This window comes from Somniosus microcephalus, chromosome 18 (assembly GCF_052327205.1).
Source record: "Somniosus microcephalus isolate GS21.2 chromosome 18, FLI_Smic_1.0, whole genome shotgun sequence".
NCBI lineage: Eukaryota > Metazoa > Chordata > Chondrichthyes > Squaliformes > Somniosidae > Somniosus > Somniosus microcephalus.
This window is the reverse complement of record NC_141004.1, coordinates 48892403-48914767: the sequence shown is the minus strand read 5'-3', so window position 1 is coordinate 48914767 and position 22365 is coordinate 48892403. Positions and strand designations below refer to the sequence as shown.

Below are 22365 nucleotides of genomic sequence, written 5' to 3'. Positions count from 1 at the left end.
ATGGCTGGATAAAAGAAAGAAAAGCAAAAGGTAAAGTAGAAGTTGGACAATACACGGTACTTTAATCTGCATCTAGCTACGCTGTCCCTGATTTTGGCTTGTTTGATGGTAATACTGGTTACCATGGCCTAGAAATTCAGTGGGCCTTGCGCCCACTTAGTGGCTAAAGAGGTCTTTTGCGCCGGCGGGGTGGTAGCGTGGAAATTGAGTGCAGCGGTATTGGCGGCGGTAGCCGTTAGCGCTGCGCCGGGACCGATGACGTCATCGGTGTGCGCGGTGGCCCGTAACGCCCCGAAACCGCGCCGATCCCCATATTTATTTGCGGCCGCCTCCTCCGAAGCGGGCGCAAACAGCGACCAGAAAACGGGGCCGTCCTGCTGCCATAGTGGGGCGCTTTAAAGCGGAAGGTGCGGCCGGCCGCTTTTTCGGCGGCCGCCTGCCCGCACCTCCTTCCCCGGCCTCCTCCACCCCCCCTGCGGCATTGCCGGCTGGTTTCCGTGGAGCCCGGCACTTCTCCGTTGTGCCAGGCTCTTTTGCCGGCACTCGCGATCGGGGCTCCGGCCGTTGCAGGCACCTCCCCCTTAAGAGAAGGAGGAGGCCTGCAGTACCGCAGCCTGCCGCACCGCATCGGGTGGCGCTGCGGCAACTAGCGCGCCGATATTCAGTTGCAGCGCCCCAAACGGAGGCGGGCACACCCTGGTATAGCGCCCGCTTCCGAATTGGGGCGCAGAAGACGAATATACGGCGTGCGCTAATGCCTCCCCGCCCAGCGCTAACTTTTGGGCGCGAGCGAGCTGCCTGCGCCCAAGTGAATTTCTAGGCCCATATCTCTACAAATATCAATTATATATTTTATTTGTTTTACTGACTCCGAATGCCAGATAACCAGATTATAACCATCAAGTGAATTTTAAATCAATATGGATGCAACATTCAACTGTTGTATGTTACAGAGTTTGTGTGTAATTAATAACAGACAAAAATATTTATTTTTATCTGACTCTGCCCCTCCTTTTGCATGTACCCTTTTTCCTGAAGAGGTAGTAGGCAGCTTGTAATTGGCAGAGTTGCAAATTTACTTTAGGACAATCAATGCCAATCTGATTACCCAGCATTACTCAAGCAAAGTAAATTGAGCATTGTCTCTCTCCTTCTCTCTCATAACCCCATCCCATTGCTATCACTCAGTGTAAATATCTCAATTGAACATAGCACTTCATCTGATGTCCATCTGAGAACCAAGAAATAAGCTATAGTTTCAATGCAGGAAACCTAATTCTTGACCTTCTGGCTGGAAATTTCATTCCTGTTCACACTCTTACAATGACTTTCTTTGGAAAATAAAAATGCTGTGTTACATGTCCTGGTGGTACAATGTTATTTCAATATTGGTGACTGTGACTTAATAGGATTTAACATGGCTACCTAAGATAGCTGTGGTGGAAATCTGCTGTTTAGATCACGGTGAAACTCCTGAACGGCAAAATGAACAACTGGGTAGATTTATTTAATGCTTTCCTACAACAAAAGCTGCTTTTAATGTTAATTTACTAGAAGAAACAGATCAAACAATATAAATGTATATATAATGTAAATAAAATACTTTCATATTGATTAAATTTAAATTTCTAAATATACAGAGTGAATTAACCAAACTTGTGCTCCCAGCAGGGAACTACACTTGAAGGGAGCTCAGGTTGAAGAACTAGTGCTAGTGTTGTAGCCCCATTTCTGACCCGCACTCTCTTCAAGACTATTTGCCGATTTAAAATAATAGAAACCACATATCCTTATAGCTCAATGGGTAAATGAACTGCATTATTGAGTCATACAGACTAAGAAGGTGCAATATCATGGGTCTATAGAGTTAACCAAACCCAGCTGGGGTGATGTTATAATTAGTCTTCGTGACTCAGATCGCTGACAGGGAAAAAAAATAGCCCAAGGTTCCTAACCCTGGTAATTGACCTGCAACCACTGCAGGAAATACATGTGTGTAGACACTGGCTGAGCAGAAGACTGACGCCTGCCGAGGCAGTCCCTCCGACCCTTCTATCTATCACTCTATTGGCTTATGATAGCAAAATACTGCGGATGCTGGAAATCCGAAATAACAACAGAAAACACTGGAAAAACTCAGCAGGCCAGGGCAACATCCGTGGAGAGAGAAACAGAGTTAACGTTTCAGGTCGATGATCTTTTGTCAGAACTGGAAAAAAATCAGGAAATGGAAAGCAGGTTTAGGGGCTGGGAAAAGGGGGAGGGGATGAAAGAACAAAAGGGAAGGTCAGTGATAGGATAGAAAGCAGGAGAGATTAAGAGACATTGAGAGATATTCAAGGCGAGAAGAAGTGGTAATGGGACAGGTTAAGGAACAAAGGATGGCTCTAGATGAAGTGTGAATTGCGCTGGCAGAATGAAGGGCAGCTGCCATGTGGGAGGGAAGAAGAAAAAAAAAGGCCAAACAAAATTTGTGGATAAAAAAAAGAAAATATATATATGTGATAGGGGCCGAGGTTATGATCTGAAATTGTTGAACTCTATGTCGAGTCCAGAAGGCTGTATATTGGCTTATATTGGTACTTTCTAGAGTTATGGAAGCTGGTGTTAATTCTCAAATTATTTATTATCTTTAAAGTTCTTTTCTAATATATGATTGCCACTTTGGTTTTCTGTATGAGCATTCCACTGTTGATCTTTTTTCCAACATTACATAGGCTTTGGTGCTCGACTCTGGATACTTTAGTGAATGATCTGTGTTTTGGCTTGTATTCTTCAAAACTTTTGCAGAGTCTGCCAATATGTAGTTAACAAGTTACGATTACCATTATTTTCAATGAAATAAGGGGACAACGAAAGCAAATGGATTGGGGAAGGTTGTTCAACGACACGTCAGAAGACGACAAATGGAACACGTTTAAAAAGGTAGAATGCCGAGCATGCAGGCTGAATAAATTCACACAACCAGCAAGCGCAGACTAAACAAACACGACCTTAAATGAATTGACAAACAATTTAAAAGTGAAGCAAAGAGGAAAAATGATATGTACAAATCGTGAAGGAATAAAGGAGAAGGGATAAATAAAAGACACTGCAGATGTGTTTCTACAATTAAAAAGGTGATCAGAAAGGCAAAGAAAGAACTGGAAGAAAGTATCGGAGCTGAAGCCAATAACAGTAAAACACGCTTTCATTACCACAACAGCAAGAAGGTAGACAGAAAAGAGGTGAAAAACATAAAGGGGGTGAAATTGGATATCGCCCTGTTAGGGGCGCTAACTTTTGAAATTTTGAAAATTTAGTGCCAGGCACCAAGGATTCTGAACTTCTACTAAATTAGGTGTTAGCGCCCCAGGAAGGAAGTGGGGTGCTAAATTAAGCGCTAATTACCTCAGTGGGGCGCGACAGGGGCGCTACCAGCAGAGCGCTAATGAATTTCAGGTGCAATGCATTCAGCAATGATCCTTCACACTGGTTCCTTCCAGCTCTTAAAGGGGAGGTTGCATCATTGTGCAGGTGCTCATTTTCAGCATTGCTGGCTTTGAGGCGACCTGTGAACAAATGAATTCCCTGATGGCTGTGGCTGTTCCCACTCCCAGGGAGAGAGCTCGTCGGTTCACAGATGTGGCATTGGAGGCTGGAGCGGCGTGAAGGAGGGCAATGCTGTTCCCAGCCACTGGAAGGAGGCCATCGCCTCAGGTGTTCAGGGCAATGTGGACGGAAGTGGCCCAGGCGGTCTCGGCTGGTAGTGTGGTGGAACGCAGCCCGACAGTGCCGCAAGAAATTCAACAACCTCAGTCGGGTGCTCCATGCTTCAACAGCTCCTACATACCAGCATCTGAGCCTCAGTCTGTGCACACTACGCAAAGAACCACACCGCCACCAAACATCTTCACCTACTCAAACTCACATCTACATCTCACACCTTGCCTACAATCACAGCTATTCAACGACGGCAGGCATATCTCCCAAACACATAGCTGGACTCTGACTCAAACACATTTGTTTCTCTTGCAGGCCAAGATGGTCCACAATAGGAGGGAGCAGCAGAGAACAGGCAGGGGTGATGCGCAGCTCCAGCAGCTCTCAGACCTTGAGCGAGTACTGCAACTCATTGGGCAGCAGGTGGCGGGCGCCGTGACCATCGGTGACGTTGACCCCATTGGGGGCAAAAACGGTATCACACCACAAATCTTTCTCACTTTCCACCTCCTGATACTGTCTGCATTCCTTGCTCCATTCCTGCCCCCCTGCCCTCACCTTAACACGAGTGTTGTGCCTTTATGCTTTCAGATAATCAGCAACCAGATGACCAGCCTGTCCCTGAGCCTCCCAACTGAGAGTGAGGAAGAAGAGGAGGAGGAGCAAAGCACTGCATCTCTCACCCGCATTCACCACCGCTACGCGAGCTTTAGAGGCAAGTTTAGTAGAGGGGTCTGCACTGGGGACGAGCGGGATGCAGCAAGGCCAGGAATAAAAGGTAGCTCGGGAGACAGCTCCCCGGAGGGGGAGTTCGCGCGCGAGTTCTGCTGCACAGGACTCAGATGAGGACCTCGATGGGGAGGTGTTCACAAGAAGGGTGATGGCTATGCACACCAGGATGATAGGTGCAATGGCAAGGGTGCCCGAGAGCCTCTCGGCAATGGTAAGGAGCGTGGAGGAGTCTGCCTCCAACATTGCACAGAGCTCTGCGCACACCATGGAGCCCATCATTTCCACTCTGCAGAGGATGGTGGACTCCCAGAGGGTCCGTGCGGATCCAGACCTCATGACGCGTGTCATGGGTGATGTGGCAGCTTCCATTGTAGCACAGGTGGAAGCGACGCAACGTCTTAGTGCTGTAATGCAGTCAATGGTTGCTGCCATCGAGTCTCAGACTGCTCTCATGCAGTCTCAGCTTGATGCCACGAAAGCTCCGACCGCTGCCATCGTCGCTAGGTCCACCACAATCCACCAGGGATCTCACAGTGTCGCAGCAGGCCAGCAATCTGTGCTCCAGGTGCTGCCCCGGGGGTGTGGGTCAATTGTGCAGACACCTGCTGTCCTCGCTCAGGATGATAGCATTCCTGATCCCACCACTGCCACTCCGCCACTGCACTTGTTGCAGCCTGTCATCCAGCCAGGCCAGACTGCCGCCGCCCAGCCTGAGGTGGTGCAGTGTACAGCCGGGCCTTTCTGGCCCAGAACTGGTCAAACTACAAGGCCATCTGTAGTCTCTGGCACTGACACTCAGCAGCCTTCCACCAGCCCTGCTGCAGCCACTGGGGAGACACTGCGTAGGAGCACTAGATTAGGAAAGGGAACTATAAAGAGGGGAGGCAAGGGTTTGCACAAGGGCGATTAGTCAATATTGTTGTTGTATATATGTGGTTAATGGTTTTTGATAAATTTATTACTGGAATGTTGCAGATTTGGTGCTGTGTCTCATTTCAGTTCTGGGGTGTGGCACGGAATCACAAAGTGATGGAATGATGGCGACGTGCTCAGCAACCGGAAAGAGGACTTGAAGTCACTGGAAATAAAGTCTGACGAGGCGGTCACAGTCACCTTGCAGAACGCCGATTGAGTGGCTGCCTCCTCTGTCGCTGTTGTTCGTCCTCCTGCTCCTCTTCTTCCTCCTTGTTGTCCTGAGGTGGTGGAGTTATGCCTGGTGGCAATGGCTGCGCCCTCATGATAGCCAATTTGTGCAGCATGCAGTACACCACGACGAAAAGTGACATCCACTCAGTCGAGTACTCAGTCGAGACTCCAGAACAGTCAAGGCAGCGGAACCGTTGCTCGAGCACTCCGATGGTTTGCTCAATGATGTTCCTGGTGGCAGCATGGCTCTCATATGAGTGCTGGCCAGGAGTGTTGGGGTTGCGGAGGGGAGTCATGAACCAGTTGGAGAGGGGATAGTCCTTGTCTCTCAGCAGCCAGCCGCAAGATTGATGTGGTTGCTGGAATAGGGCTGGCACACTGGTCTGGCGCAGGATGAAGGCATCGTGGCTGCTGCCAGGATAGCGGGCATTGATGGTCAGGATTCACCGTGTGGTTGCACACTAAGTGAATGGTAGTCTTTGCAGTTACGGAATACCTCAGGATTGTTATGAGGTGCCCGCAAAGCGACATGGGTGCAGCCAATGGTGCCCTGCATCGTGGGGAAGCCTGCTATCCTGGCAAAGCCACATGCATGCTCACGCTGCTTCTCTCTGGTCATGGGGAAGGAAATGTAGTCCCTTCTCCTTCTGTACAGAGCATCTGTGGCCTGGCGGATGGAGCAATGGACGGCAAGCTGGAAGCTGTTGGAGGTGTTGCCCGTCATACACTGGAAAGATCCACTGGCATAGAAATTTAGGGCAACGGTGACCTTGACAGCCACAGAGAGCCGTGGTGGTCCTGATCTGAGGCTCGAGGTCTGGTTGCAGGAGGTGGCAGAGCTCGGTGACCACGACCTTGCTGAAGTGGAGCCTTCTAGCACACTGGTCCTCAGTGAAATTCATGTAGGAGAACTGCTGCCGGAATACCTTGGATGGGTAAGGCCTCCTGTTGAGAGCCCTGTTGGCCCTCCTACCTCTAGCCACATTTTGCACTTTCTGTGCCTCAGACGTTGATGCTGGAGGAAGAGGTCCAGTGCCAGTACAGCTCCCATGAAAGATCCAAATATTGCACTTTCAAATCTCCCCTCAATGAAACTGAAGAATCTTTATGTGCCAGAACACTTGTTAAAATGCAAAACACTCAGATCAGTCAAAAGGCCTCTTTGCCTATGTGAAACTAACAAGGCAGCATTGTTGGCCGACAACAACAAAACTGGATGTGGACACCTTTAAATAGCGCTCCGCCAGCGGACATCCGACTGAAAGCCGCCTCCACTATCTGTTGTTGTTAACGGCAGGCACACAAGCAGGGGGCGAGAGGGAATTTTTTATATTCCGGGGCACTGCGCACTACAATGATGTCATGATCTCCGGGCGCAACGTCGTACTGCCGCCGCAAAACTCCCGCCGAATTTAGCGGGAGGTGTTGATATCGTCACGCCCGGTCGCAAACCCATTTACGTCCTATTGGTGCCCCCTGGAGACGTTAACGAGGGGCACAAAGGAGCCCAATTTCTAGTCCATTAGTTGCAAACAGGCTTGAAATTGAGCACAAGTGCAAAACAGCAAATATTCTGAATTACTACTTCACCCAAATATTCACATTTACTGCATACACTCTCTCTATTCTTCCCAAAATGTATCACCTCATGTTTCTCTGCATTATACTTCATCTGACATGCATTAGCATGTTCACTTGAAGTCACTTACAACCCTATTCCCAGTTAACTACGGAACAGCTATGTCGTTCTTGGGTTTCTTCTTTACTTTGCCTCAACGGGAAGAGAGGACCAACACGAAATCAGCTTGAGGTCAATCTCTCACATAACCTGAAAAGTTGAAAGCTACTGAAAACAGCTACAAGGTTCCTGAGTTTCTTGTTTTGAAACAACTTGGGGCCGAAATTTCTCGGGGGCATTGCTGGTCTCCAACAGTAACTGCAACGGGAGACCAGCAGAACCATCCGGAAAATGAAGACCCAGCAACGTCCGCCATTTCTGGGATCTTGCTCAGGGCTTACGAAGGGGCGGGACCACTATCCTCCCCTTACTTGGGCACATGCATCAAAGAGGCAGGGCCAAAACCAGACTGCAAAACCAGAGGCCAGTACACTGAAGGAATATTTCATGTGGCCCCCATCCCCTGAACAAGGGCCAGTGGCAAGACACATCCTAGCACTTGCAATGCCTGGAACCACCAGTGCATTTTCAACAGCAACAACTTGCAGTTATATCGTGCCTTAAAATAGGAAAATGTCCCAAGGTGCTTCGTAGAAGCATAATCAGACACATTTCATTGGGTTTATGATACATTACAGATTTAAAGAATGTCCTACAAAGTGTTTACTTCTCAAAAATTCAAGAGCAAATTCAGGTAGGAACACTGGGGATGACTAACCCTGTTCACCCAAATTCTGTGAATCAGTCCTGTCACAATGGGGTCGATTTTCTGCCAGCCGTCGGGCGGCTTTCCAGGCGGCCGGGGGCTGAAAATCGCCAAAAAAGTGGGTCGCGACACCCCCCGCCTGATTCCCCGCCATGTCCGACTTTCGGACCGCTGTTTCTCCGCGACCCGCTTCAGTCCCGGCCGCCGCTGGCGGGACTGGTTGTCGGAGCACTAATGACAAATTATTACCTTGTTGAAGTAGATTTTCCGGAGCCGTTGCGAATTTGGGGCTTTCCCCACCTGAAACATGCCTGCGGGGAACCCCGCTGATGAAACCTGGCGTGTAAACAGTTGGCTTGCTTGCTTGCAGCTGCAGGTCAATCAGAGAAGCTGCGATTTAAAGGGACAGCACTTGTATGTTTAAGGACCTTATTGTTGCAGGTTTGGGGCTACTTCTTCAAGGCTTACGCACAGCTGTGGAAGGTTGGAGCCTCACACACTTCTCCAATGCGATCTCCTGGGAAGCCCCTCTCGCCACCCTCACTCAGCGCTTCCTCAGCGGAGGCATCTACGAGAAGCATGGGACACCTTTTTTTCCTTCCCTTCTTGCCATTAGAGGATCTCCAGCAGCAGAGGCGGCAGCCGCAGAACCAGGAACAGCAGGATCAGCAACAGGAGCACCAGGCTGCTGCTCACTCACCTGAAGCTGCACAGGCCAGAAGGGGCCAGCGCTTGGAAGTGGCTTGAGAGCACCTTGCTGCGCTTTAGGGGGCCATGGGGGCCCGTTTCTGCACTGGCAGTCCTACTCAGAAGGACTTCCATGAAGATCTGGTTTCTCTGTTCAACAGATGGCCAACGCTCCACAAGAGATGTCATTCTCTTATGAGCACTCACCATGCTTTCCGTACCCTGGCGAGTTATCTCCTCCATGGAGGTTGCCATCCTTTCCATGGTGATGCGTTCATGCGCCAATGACTCCACAAAGGCTCTGCTCATGGTCGCTATGGACTCCTCCATTCGCTTCACACTCGCAGCGACCCTGGAGACAAAACCTGCCAGAGAGTCCGGCATCTGTGCATGGAGATCCATCACCTCTTCTCTTGCGGATGGACCCAGAGGCAGAAGGTCGACATGCAGCGCAGCTGAGCTGAGCTGGCAGAGTCCTGCGCCCTCCGACAAGGACTCTCCACTGCTGTCCCTGTCTCCAGAATCTGCTGAGGCTCACTTGAGAGCTGTGAAACGCCAGGTGACAACACTACTATGTCCCGAAGGTCCCCCCGAGGTGTGAGTGTCTGTGCTGGTGCTGGGTGCGCTTACTTCTGCTGATGCTGCGCCCTCAGAGGTTGGAGCTTCCTCTGAGGAGTCTGGCTGCACAGCCTCTTCCTCCTCCACAGTGAGGACGGGGGCTCTGGATGGTACTGTGGGGGAGTAAAGGAAGGAGTTAGAGATGTAATGCCAACGTTCTTCTGGTGACTCCCAGCGAGTTGGCATCTGCTGACACCTGCATCCATGCAGCATTGGTCTCAGTGGGAGGCCTCTTCCTCCCTGACCTAGGGAAGAGGACCTCCCTGTGGGCCCTAACCCCATCCAATAATGCCTGCAGTGAAGCGTCGTCGAATTTGGAGGCAGCTCGGGGTCTGGCACTGCCCACAGCTGCTGCAGGCTCCTCTGCCATCCTGTATGGTTCGTTTGGAAGCCTTCAGAGGATGCAGTGCTTGCTATGGACCTTGAAAGCACCACGAATGATGACATCATACTGTGGGGATTTCTGACTCAAATTGAACAATTAGCAAGGCTTCCCACATGCTGGGAATTAATTGGCCAATTGAGGGAAAATTGCGTGAAGCTGGCTGACACTTTTTTATGTGTGTCAGAAACCCCACATTCGGGGAAACCCGACCATTCCCCACACAAGCCGAAAATCGGGGCCAATGTATCCAAACGAAAAGTGACAGAACATATCAGCCTGGAGTTTCCGCTCAATTGCGTTGGTTTTTTTCCGCAATTCACCCGATATCGGCGTGACCGACACAGAAGATCGCAGAATTTTAAGCACAAATTGCATTCAGCACAACTCAAGTTTCCGTGATCTTTTGCACTAGTTTAAAAAATATTGCACTAGAAGCAGACTCCGCCCACAAAACTGGCCACACCCCCGGATGAATTAATCACCATTGGGAGCTTCTGCTAATTGCTCACATTTGTAGGCCTTCGAGGAGGCTCCAAAAATGAAGCTGGATCTTTTGGGTGCAAGTGTAAAAAATGGAGAAAGAGGGAAACCAGGGAATTATAGACCGGTTAGTCCAACATCTGTTGTCTGGAAATTGCTAGAGTCTATAATTAAGGATAGGGTGACTGTACGCCTCAAATTTTCAGTTGATCAGAGAGAGCCAGCATGGATTTGTGAAAGGTAGGTCATGCCTTGAAGAGGTGACTAAAGTAGTGGTCAGGGGATGTTATTTATATGGACTTCTAGAAGGCATTTGATAAAGTCCCACATAAGAGACTGTTATCCAAGGTAGAAGCCCACGGAATTGAGGGCAAATTATTGACCTGGTTAGGAAATTGGCTGAGCGGCAAGAGACAGGCAGTAGGGATAATGGGTAGGTACTGAAATTGGCAGGATGTAACTGGTGGTGTCCCGCAGGGATCTGTGTTGGGACCTCAACTCGTCACAATATTTGTTAACGACTTAGATGATGGCATAGAAAGTCATATATCCAAATTTGTCAATGACACAAAGATAGATAGAATTGTACGCTGTGTAGATGGAAGCATAAAATTACAGAGAGATATCGACAGATTAAGTGAATTGGCAAAACTGTGGCAAATGGATTTCAATGTAGGCAAATGTGAGGTCATCCACTTTGAACCTAAGAATGATAGAACAGGATACTTTCTAAATGGTGAAAGGCTAAAAAACAGTGGAGGTCCAAAGAGACTTAGGAGTCTAGGTACATAGATCATTAAAATGTCATGAACAGGTACAGAAAATAATCAAAAAGGCTAATGGAATGCTGGCCTTTATATCTAGAGGACCAGAGTACAAGGGGGTAGAAGTTATGCTGCAGCTAAAGAAACCCTGGTTAGAACACACCTGGAATACCATGAGCAGTTCTGGGCACCACACCTTAGGTGCAAATGGGGATATTCAACCAGCCCGACAACTTGTGAATGTGGAACTGAGGCACAGACTATGCAACATTTCCTGCAATGCCCATCGTTAGAGGAACCCTGCACTGTTGCAGATCTTGCCGAATTCAACAACAAGGCGCAAAAATGTGTCCAGTTCTGGCTGGGCTATGTATAGACTGTCCGTGGACACGATAAGAAGACCACCTTAGGAAGGATATACTGGCCTTGGAGGGAGCCCAGGGTAGGTTTACCAGAATGATACCCGGACTTCAAGGATTAAGTTAGGAGAGATTATACAAATTAGGGTTGTATTCCCTAGAATTTAGAAGGTTAAGGGGTGATCTGATCGAAGTTTAAGATATTAAGGGGAACAGATAGGGTAGATTGAAAGAAACTATTTCCACTGGTTGGGGATTCTAGGACTAGGGGGCAGAGTCTAAAAATTAGAGCTAGACCTTTCAGGAGTGTAATTAGGAAACACTTCTACACACAAAGGGTGGTAGTAGTTTGGAACGCTCTTTCACAAATGGCAATTGATGCTAGATCAATTGTTAATTTTAACTCTGAGATTGATAGCTTTCTGTTAACCAGAGGTATTAAGGGATCTGGGCCAAAGGCGGGTATATGGAGATAGATCGCAGATCTGCCATGATCTCATTGAATGGCCTACTCCTGTTCCTAACAACACTAATAGGTACGTTTTAAAACATTTTGAATGAAAAAATTACAATTTACTACTGCATCCCAATCTAATTAGAAAATTGTTTTGCTTATTTAAAAAAAATAATTTTCAGTAATTTAAAATCGGGTTACTCACAGGTGGTGGAATAACAGATTTTAAATGCTTATTTTTTGTGATAAACCCATTTTCAGTTGTATTAATGAAACTTTACCAAATTACCACCCTTAAATATATCAAGGAATTTTTTTTTTATAAAAGCAACTTTTTTTTTAAAATTATGTTTTAAAATGCTGCTCGGTTGTGTTGGTTCATGGCAGATTTTAGGTTCAGCAATATGCAAATAAGTTTGAGTGGAAACTCAGGGCAAGGGGTGGTGGTGGCAGGGAAACAATTTTTCAAAACAGGCACAAATTTGGGCGTAGTGTGTGCCAGAATCGCCGATTGCGCCCAAAGCGGAAACTCTACCCCATCATGTTTTAGCTAAATAAAATATCCACTGCATAATTCAAAGAGTGTGCTCACAGGAAAATATATTTTATTTTAAAACTCACAGCAGCTGAGGTTTGGACTGAAGCAGAATTTGAGTCAAACTTCTGTCATTATGTAAACCATTGCCAACATTATCACTGGCAACCCTCGTCTAGTCAAAGGTGTATTGTACTCCACTCACTGAATAAAAAAGGTCAGTTATTTTTCCTGAGAACACAGATGTAATAATTGAGTCAAATCTAAAGTTGGATCCAATAATAAAAATACCTAATTTCTTCCCTAGAAGCTGTAGATTAATGGAGAATTAATCTCTGGAACTATGTCAGTAATTGTAATAAAGTGTTTGACTGTTTAATGTGTACCTGTATTTTTTTTATTGACTGTTGCAGTAAAATTATATGCATTAATAAACTATTTAAATGCTCTCCTGCTGTAATAAAAGAAGAATGTACATCATTGTGTATTGTATGGTTTTCACAATTTATATAAAAACTGAAAATTGGACCAGGGTAATATTTTACTCCCAGTTGAACAATTAATTAAGAAGGGAAATGGACTCAAAACGGTTAGATGTTTACACTCCCAGCATGGAGCACTGCATGGCAGGAGTGCTTATCAGGAATTGGGTGCTTTCATCCAAGGCAGAAAATCCAATGCAGTTGCTCTTCCTGTCCGGATTCTGGATTTGCATTCTAGGTGCATGAGTTTGTAACATCAATCTTAAATAATCAAACAGAAAAAGTTGCAATCCACCACAGTCTGTGCTATATGGTATTATAACAGCAGTTGGAATACCTATGGAGAAAATAAAGGGTGGATTATGCTGGAACAGTGGGGAGGAATGTTCATCAGATGTCACAAGCCTAGTTCATGTATTATCACTTGAATAAGCTCTCTCTGGAGTAGTGCCTTCCACAGGATGCATGGCTTCATGGAGACAGGGAATTGCATGAGCATGAAGCCCATCAAGAAAAATGCCCACATATAGGGATAATAAAAAACAAACTGTTGGAGCCTTTTTTGAAGGCTAAAAAAATGTTTGCCAAGTTGCAATGGCTGTCTGGCGGTGGGAGGGAATGAAGTAATAACCGAGAGCCAAAGGACAGAAAACCAACTTGGAGTCACGGGTAACATTTCTGTTAGGTTGCACTGGTTCCAACCTGCGCAATTTGCCTGAAAATCAGCAAAACCAGCGCAAAATATTGAGGAATTTCAACTGCAAGTTACGTCAGTGCAAAACAAGTTTCCAGGATCTTTTACGCTGGTTTAAAAAACATCGTGCTGGAAGATGGCCCCGCCTACAAAACTGGCCACACCCCAGATCGAATTAATGAGCATGGTGAGTTTCTGCCATTTGAGCCCATTTGTGACCCTTCAAGGAAGCTCTTCAAATTAAGTTTTTTTTTTAGGCACAAAGGCACTAGTAGGCACCTTTTAAAAAGTTTGAAATATTAAAAAATATTTAATTTACTCAGAAACTGACTAGTGTACACCAATGAAACTAGCAAATGGTTCTGCATAGTTTTTTTGGAGGCATTTTCAGTGATTTAAAAGCAGGTTACTCATGGGTGCTGGACTAGACACTGATTAAAAATGCTTATTTTAGTGATCAATGCATTTCCAGCTGTATTAATGAAACTGCACCAGGTTACCACTCCTCAAGGAATATTTTTTAATGGAAGGGGAAAAAATAATAACTACATTTTAAAACTCTGCTCGATCGCACTGGTTCATAGAAGATTTTATGTTTGTGATTATCTAAATGAGTTTGAGCATAACTTTACTTTGGACCATAACTTCACTTTGGAAAAACAGCGCAATTTTGAGTGCATGATTGTGCCCAAAGCGGAACCTTTACCCAACTACTTGCAGTTCTTGCGCTAATAGCTTGCAAAGAATTTCTGTTGCTTGAATTCCAGGGCATCCACCCTTAAAGATGGCAGTGCACCATACCGCGCGGTGGGTGACCATCAGGCTCAACATTGTCTAGAGCACCTGCAGGACAACAGAACAGATGCGGGAGGGAACAACTCACTTTAAAGATTCTGGAAAATTAAAACTACCCAACGGTATCATGTACCATATAGATGGCTCAAGGTTCCACACCACAACCTGTTCATCAATGCCAAGTGCTCCTACAATCATACACCTCTGTTATTCCATCTCATGCTTCTCAGCAAGGCACACAGTCAGGATGTAACATACAGTTGAAAGCCTTCCACACTAATGTCTTTGAGAGGTTTAAATATTAAAGCATTGTAACATAGCTTAAGCTGCATGATTACTTATGGACTCACAGGTTTAGCATGTCTATCACTTTGTATGTATTCCTTCAATATAGAACATTTCAAATAAAGGTCGTCGATCTGAAACGTTAACTCTGTTTCTCTCTCCACTGATGCTGCCTGACCTGCTGAGTATTTCCAGCATTTTCTGTTTTTATTTCCGATTTCCAGCATCTGCAGTATTTTGCTTTTGTAATAGAACATTTCAAGATTACTTATCTGATTGCACCACAAGATGGCACACAATTCAAGGGAATAGGTCCCAACTGGAGAAAGGTTCACAGGTCTTGGCCTCCCTTGAAAGAGACTGCTCTGGACATCCTAGCAAGTAACTCAGAGGGCAGAGAGCAAGGTGAGTTGATATTAAGACTGAAATCACAAAGGATGAGGTGTCACTCAGTGCAGAGATTGAGGGAGGAAAGGAGAGTGGAAATCTTGGTGAAACCTTGGGCAGCATATGAGGACCTTAAAGAAGACGCATGAGGAGCGGAACCAGGTAATGTGCTCGAAGAAGAAGAAAGTACCAGAGAAGTAGCAGAAACTAAAGTGCAATTTGGTGACCACCACTACAGCAGTTTGGGCAGGGCAGGTGTTGGAAAGTATAGCTAGGTGAGGAGGCTTCAGTAAGCGGCACGTGCCATTTTTCAGTCAAAGCCAGGATGTCATGGTAATCATCCACAGTGAAGTTATGGATGGCAAAGGCCTTGCTTGTACATGAGTGTTCATTTGAGGAAATTGCAGAGAGAAGCAGTGATTTTTGGTCTGCTCGTAGAGTTCAAGGCAGCAGTGTGGGGTGAGTGGGATTGGAAGTAGGTTGGCAAGATTAGCCCTCAGAGTTCCCAGCTGGATTGGAAGGTTGACAAGAGAGGAGGAAGAGGAGGCAGTTTGGGTTGCTGCTCATGAGGCAGTGACAGGTGCTTCGATGGCCTTTTGGAGAATGCCAAGTGTGGCACAGAGGGAAGCTGTGAGCTTATTTCAGGGGGGATTCAAACCTGGAATGGCAACAGGAGAGTAGGAAGACAGAGGAGCAGTGATGGCAGTATCTAAAAGCGGCGAAATGAAAGGTGGTTTGACGGATGACAGGAAAGGGAGGAGATAGGAGAGAAGGGCCAAAAAAAGAGATTGAAGTAATGAGCTCCATCCAGAATGGTAGCCAAAAATGTGCATGTGAACAGATACAGCTCTGAACACAAGATATTCAGACTGAAAGAATATCTAAAGTGCTCAATTTAAATGTCCTCTTTTTTTTAAAAACTATCCAAGAGTAGATTGGTTCACAATTTTCCACACAATGAGCTTTCAATTTCCATCATGGCATGAACGAAAACTCTCACTGGGAGGCCAGATGGTTCTCCACAGGGGTCAAAGTGGATAAGGTTTGGAATTAAATATCTGTGTTACAGTATACAATACAGCATTCACCTACAATAGGATTCTACATACTTTAGTTTGATATGCTATCTGTAATTGCAGCTCTTTTGATAAATTTACATTACAAATATGTTAACTAAAAGCAGAAGGTACACACCAGAGGCAGGTTCATGTCATATTTCAATCATTTTGTTGGCATGATTACTTTTCAGCTCGCTTTCTGTGTATTGTTCCATAATCCAAGATCTAAATGCTCAAGGTTATTTCAACTTAACTCTTACCAAAGCAAATTACCACAATTCATATGCACAAAGTAGCAAGTACAGAGTTTTTTTTTAATTAATGAGTTTCTTGTGAGTGGCAGTTTTATAACAATTCCTACAGATAGTAAAGCCAGACTAACCCGATGATGAAAAAATTGCACATTAATGAGAACTAACGATTTGTTATTGTTCATGTTGTTGTTGTGATGATGGTCTGTAAAGCATCTGGGGCACAAAAGTCTATTAAAAATTGATTCTATGCTTTATCTGGATTTGTATGGCATTACTAGCAACAATCAGGGCAGGTCAACTCACCAATAGCCCACTTTAATATCAAGAGAATTCGCTCTAAGTAATGCATTTGTTTTCATCATGAACCATCTCAAAGGCATTACAACAGTGCCCTCAATAAAGTGTCTAGAGCTTGGTAAGTGTGAGTTTGAGTTGTGGCATAAGATTAATTAATTAGATTATTAAGATAAGTTAAGCAATTTAAGATAATTTAAGGGAAAATTTATTGCTTAAAAAGTCAAACAGCAGGGGTTAATTGGGCAGGAAGAAAAACCATCAAAAAATCGGTAAAAAACCGGAAGTGTATTAATTGAATAGGGGACACTGATTGGCTGCTGAAAGTTTAAAAGGCCAGTGCGAGCGCGGGCAGCGAAAGAGTGCTTATCTAGAGTTTGGTAAGTGTGAGAGTTCGGGCAAGTGGGGAGTGAGGGGCTGTTTTATTGTCATTCTTTTTAAAACCTTTATAGGTTGGTTCTTTTAAATAAAGGTGTGATCTTTACCTAAAATAGGGGCAGAGGGTCTTCTTAAATAATATTAATAAATTTAATTAATTACATAGAATGGGAGAGCAGGTGATGTTGTGGGAGCTGGTGGACACCACTGATGATCACGGTGATTACATTTGCGATAAGTGTTTGCTGCTAGAGGAACTCCGGCTCTGTGTTGATGAGCTTGAGACCAAGCTTCAGACACTGCGACACATCAGGGAGGGGGAGTGTTACCTGGACTCTGTGTTTCAGGAGGTAGTCACACCAATTAGATTAATTAATTCAGATGTAGTCCGTGGTCAGGGACAGGATGGTGTGACTAGAAGTGAGGCAGGTAAGGGGATCCAGGAGGTAGCGTTGGAGGAGCCGCAGCCCTTGCTCTTGTCCAGCAGGTTTGAGGCTCTTACTCCCTGTGAGGATGGGAACAGGGACTGCGGGGAGGATGAGCAACCTGGCCACAGCACCGTGGAGCGGGGGGCCACTCAAGTCGGGGGAGATAAAAGAAATGTTGTAGTGGTAGGGGATAGTATCGTTAGGGGGATAGATAGGGTTCTTTGCAGCTGAGAGCGAGAGTCCAGAAGGCTGTGTTGTCTGCCCGGTGCCAGGGTTAAGGACATCTCCTCTGGGCTGGAGAGAAACTTGGAGTGGGAGGGGGAGGATCCAGTTGTCGTGGTCCATGTTGGTACCAACGACATAGATAGGACAAGGAAAGAGGCTCTGCTGAGGGAGTTTGAACAGCTAGGGGCCAAATTAAAAAGCAGAAACACAAGGGTAATAATCTCTGGATTACTACCTGAGCCATGTGCAAATTTGGCTAGGGTAATTAAAATTAGAGAGTTAAATGCGTGGCTCAAAGACTGGTGTGGGAGTAATGGGTTTTGCTTCTTGGGGCACTGGCATCAGTACTGGGACAGGAGAGAGCTGTTCCGTTGGGACGGACTTCACTTGGCCAGTGCTGGGACTAGAATCCTGGCGAATTGAATAACTAGGGCTGTAGAGAGGGCTTTAAACTAATTAGTGGGGGGGAGGTTTTAAGAAAGCGAAAAATAAAAGTGACAGCGGAGAAGGCAATAGAGCAATGTAGCAGTGGGGGAATTAAAAACCAGAGCGTGTCAGGAAGGGACAGAATGTATGATGATAAAGGTATAGTAGTAAAAGGGGTAAAAACAGGAATAAATTGTCAGAAAACATATTTGAAAGTTCTTTATCTGAATGCATGCAGCATTCGTAACAAAATAGATGAGTTGACGGTACAAATAACTACACATGGTTATGATCTGGTGGCCATTACGGAAACATGGCTGCAAGATGATCATGACTGGGAACTAAACATACAAGGGTATTTGACAATTAGGAAGGACAGACAGGAAGGAAAGGGAGGTGGGGTTGCTATATTAATCAAGGATGGAATCACTGCAATAGTCAGAAACGATATTGGGTCAAAGGATCAGGATAGTGAAACAGTTTGGGTGGAGATAAGGAATAATAAGGGGAAAAAGTCACTAGTGGGCGTAGTCTATAGCCCTCCCAACAGTTGCAACTCTGTTGGTCGGAGTATAAATCAAGAAATAGTTGGGGCTTGTAATAAGGGAACAGCTATAATCATGGGGGATTTTAACTTTCATATTGACTGGGCTAATCAAATTGGGCATGGCAGCCTTGAGGAAGAGTTCATAGAGTGTATTAGGGACGGGTTCCTTGAGCAGTATGTAACTGAACCAACCAGGGGGCAGGCAATCTTATATCTGGTCCTGTGTAATGAGACAGGATTAATAAAAAATGCCCTAGTAAAGGATCCCCTTGGAATGAGTGACCATATAATATGGTTGAATTCCAAATTCAGTTTGAGGGTGAGAGAGTTGAATCTCAAACCAGCATACTGAGCTTAAATAAAGGAGACTATGAAGGTATGAGAGTAGAATTGACTAAAGTGGACTGGGAAAACAGATTAAAGTGTAAGATGGTACAAGAGCAGTGGTCTACATTCAAGGAGATATTTCACATCTTTCAAGATAAATATATTCCACTGAGGAAAAAGGGGAGCAAAAGAAAAGACAGCCATCCGTGGCTTAGTAAAGTAATAAAGGATAGTATCCGACTGAAAACAAGGGCATATAAAGTAGCCAAATCTAGTGGGAGGATAGAAGATTGGGAAGCATTTAAAAGCCAGCAAAGAATAACTAAAAGATTAATTAAGAAAGGGAAGATAGATTATGAAAGTAAACTAGCAAAAAATATAAAAACAGATAGCAAGAGTTTCTACAGCTATATAAAAAGAAAAAGGGTGGCTAAAGTGAACGTTGGTCCCTTAGAGGATGAGACCAGGAAACTAGTGGTGGGGAACATGGAGATGGCAAAGACGCTAAACAAATATTTTGTATCAGTCTTTACAGTAGAGGACACTGAAAATATCCCAACACTGGACAAACAGGGGGCAATTGGGGGGGGGGGGGGAGGAGCTAAACACGATTAAAATCACTAAGGAGGTGGTACTCGGTAAAATAATGGGACTTAAGGTGGATAAATCCCCCGGACCTGATGGCCTACATCCTAGGGTCTTGAGAGAAGTAGCGGTAGGGATTGTGGATGCATTGGTGATTATTTTCCAAAACTCCCTGGACTCAGGAAAGGTCCCGGCAGATTGGAAAACTGCTAATGTAACACCCTTATTTAAGAAGGGAAGTAGACAAAAAGCTGGAAACTATAGACCAGTTAGCCTAACATCTGTGGTTGGTAAAATGTTGGAGTCCATTATTAAGGAAACAGTAACAGAGCATTTGGATAAACATAATTTAGTAGGACAGAGTCAGCATGGTTTTGTGAAGGGGAAGTCGTGTTTGACAAATTTGCTCGAGTTCTTTGAGGACGTAACATACAGGGTGGATAAAGGGGAACCAGTGGATGTAGTGTATTTGGTCTTCCAAAAGACATTTCCCTTGATACCATTATCTAACAAAACTCTTATTGATGTTAGTCTTGAAAGTTTCAATAGAGGTGTTTAAAATTATGAAGGATTTAGATAGAGTAAATAAAGAGAAACTGTTTCCAATGACTGAAGGGTTGATAACCAGAGGGTACAGATTTAAGTGATTGGCAAAAGAACCAGAGGCGACATGAGGAAAAACTTTTTTACGTAACGAGTGGTTAGGATTTGGAATGTGCTGCCTGATAGGGTGATGGATAAAGATTCAATAGTAGCCTTCAAAAGGGAATTGGATAAATACTTGATGGAGAAAAATTTGCAGGGATATGGGGAAAGAGAAGGGGAGTGGGACCTCTGGATTGCTCTTCGAAAGAGCTGGCACAGACTCGATAGGCCGAATGGCCTCCTTCTGTGCTGTACCATTCTATGATTCTATGATTTGACAAGGTGCCACACAAAAGATTACTGATCAAGATAAAAAATCATGGGATTGGGGGTAATATACTGGCATGGGTGGAAGATTGGCTATCTAACAGAAAACAAAGAGTTGGGATAAATGGTTCGTTCTCGGGCTGGCAATCAGTAACTAGTGGTGTTCCGCAGGGGTCAGTGCTGGGACCCCAACCCTTTACAATCTATATTAATGATTTGGAGGAAGGGACCGAATGCAACATATCCAAGTTTGCCGATGATACAAAGATGGGAGGGAAAGCAGTGAGTGAGGAGGACATAAAAAACCTGCAAAAGGACATAGACAGGCTAAGTGAGTGGGCAGAGATTTGGCAGATGGAATATAATATTGGAAAGTGTGAGGTTATGCACTTTGGCAGAAAAAATCAAAGAGCAAGTTATTATCTAAATGGAGAGAAACTGCAAAGTGCTACAGTACAAAGGGATCTGGGGGTCCTGGTGCATGAAACACAAAAAGTTAGTATGCAGGTGCAGCAGGTGATCAGGCAGGCCAATGGAATCTTAGCCTTTATTGCAAGAGGGATGGAGTATAAAAACAGGGAAGTCTTGCTGCAGTTGTACAGGGTATTGGTGAGGCCACACCTGGAATACTGCGTGCAGTTTTGGTTTCCATATTTAAGAAAAGATATACTTGCTCTCGAGGCGGTTCAGAGAAGGTTCACTCGGTTGATTCCGGAGATGAGGGGGTTGACGTATGAGGAAAGGTTGAGTAGGTTGGGCCTCTACTCATTGGAGTTCAGAAGAATGAGAGGCGATCTTATCGAAACATATAAGATTGTGAGGGGGATTGATCGGGTGGATGCGGTGAGGATGTTTCCACTGATGGGTGAGACTAGAACTAGGGGGCATAATCTAAGAATAAGGGGCTGCCCTTTCAAAACTGAGATGAGGAGAAACTTCTTCACTCAGAGGGTAGTAAATCTATGGAATTTGCTACCCCAGAGAGCTGTGGAAGCTGCAACATTAAATAGATTTAAAATGGAGATAGACAGTTTCCTAGCTGATAAGGGAATTAGGGGTTACGGGGAGCGGGCAGGGAAGTGGGCGTGAGTCTAGGTTCGGATCAGCCATGATCCTATTGAATGGCGGAGCAGGCACGAGGGGCCGTTTGGCCTACTCCTGCTCCTACTTCTTATGTTCTTATGTTATAAAATCCTATACAAATCTTTGAACAGCTTAAAGTGTGCAGAGAGTGAGCCCATCTCTATGTGAATAAATCCCATCAAAATTATAAAATGTATGTCATTGTCATGCACAGACTATGAACTCTTGGACACCTCCAAACTTTTCATTTAGAAATTTGGATAAAAAAAGGTCTGGAAATTGTCTCTATTACCAGAAATAGTAATTGAAATTTAAATTAAATTTGTTAATCCTGAAGCCATGTGTGAGCTTTATTAAACTATTGGCATAGACTCCAACAATGCAGGTGGTTTCTAACGCTCTCTTTATATTGCAGACCTGCTTGAAGAACACAGACCACCAGTGCCCCTTTCATACTGCAGTGCGAAATCCAAAACACAACAGAGCAACAGGCAAACAACATGTGCATGTGCCAGCACAGCGGTTTGAAGGCTGCGATTCACAACTTTGTTTCCTGGTCACTGGATCTTTTCCAATGACTAGGCAAGGTACCATGAAACCAGCAAATTAAAAACCACAAACAGAGCTGAATGGTCAAGCTGAAGGCTCAATCTGCCCACAGTCAGTAAAGGTGATGGCCTCTCCTACCAACCAGTGGCTATATCAATATTTATGGTGCTTAGCATGGTGTAATCAAAGAAAGAAAAAAACATTGTTACACTGCATGTTTTCAATTCAAAATCTCCTATTTAATGTTGGGGAAGGGGAGACAGAACTGTGAATGGATTCTGCTTTTGTTTGGAGAAAACCTGTTCTGAAGCCTAATTTCAGGGGTAATATACTGGAGATCCATCATGTTGGCTCTCAAAGCTGCTTATATCAGACAACAATTAATTTCTGGTCAGAGACAATGTGACAGG

General features: G+C 45.1%; 1 protein-coding gene across 8 annotated transcripts in view; it reads right to left on the bottom strand.

Moving 5' to 3' along the window:
* Positions 1 to 22365, bottom strand: part of LOC147105264 (neuron navigator 1-like) — a 632986-nt gene that overhangs the window by 206886 nt on the left and 403735 nt on the right. The gene's annotated exons all lie outside the window — the stretch shown is intronic.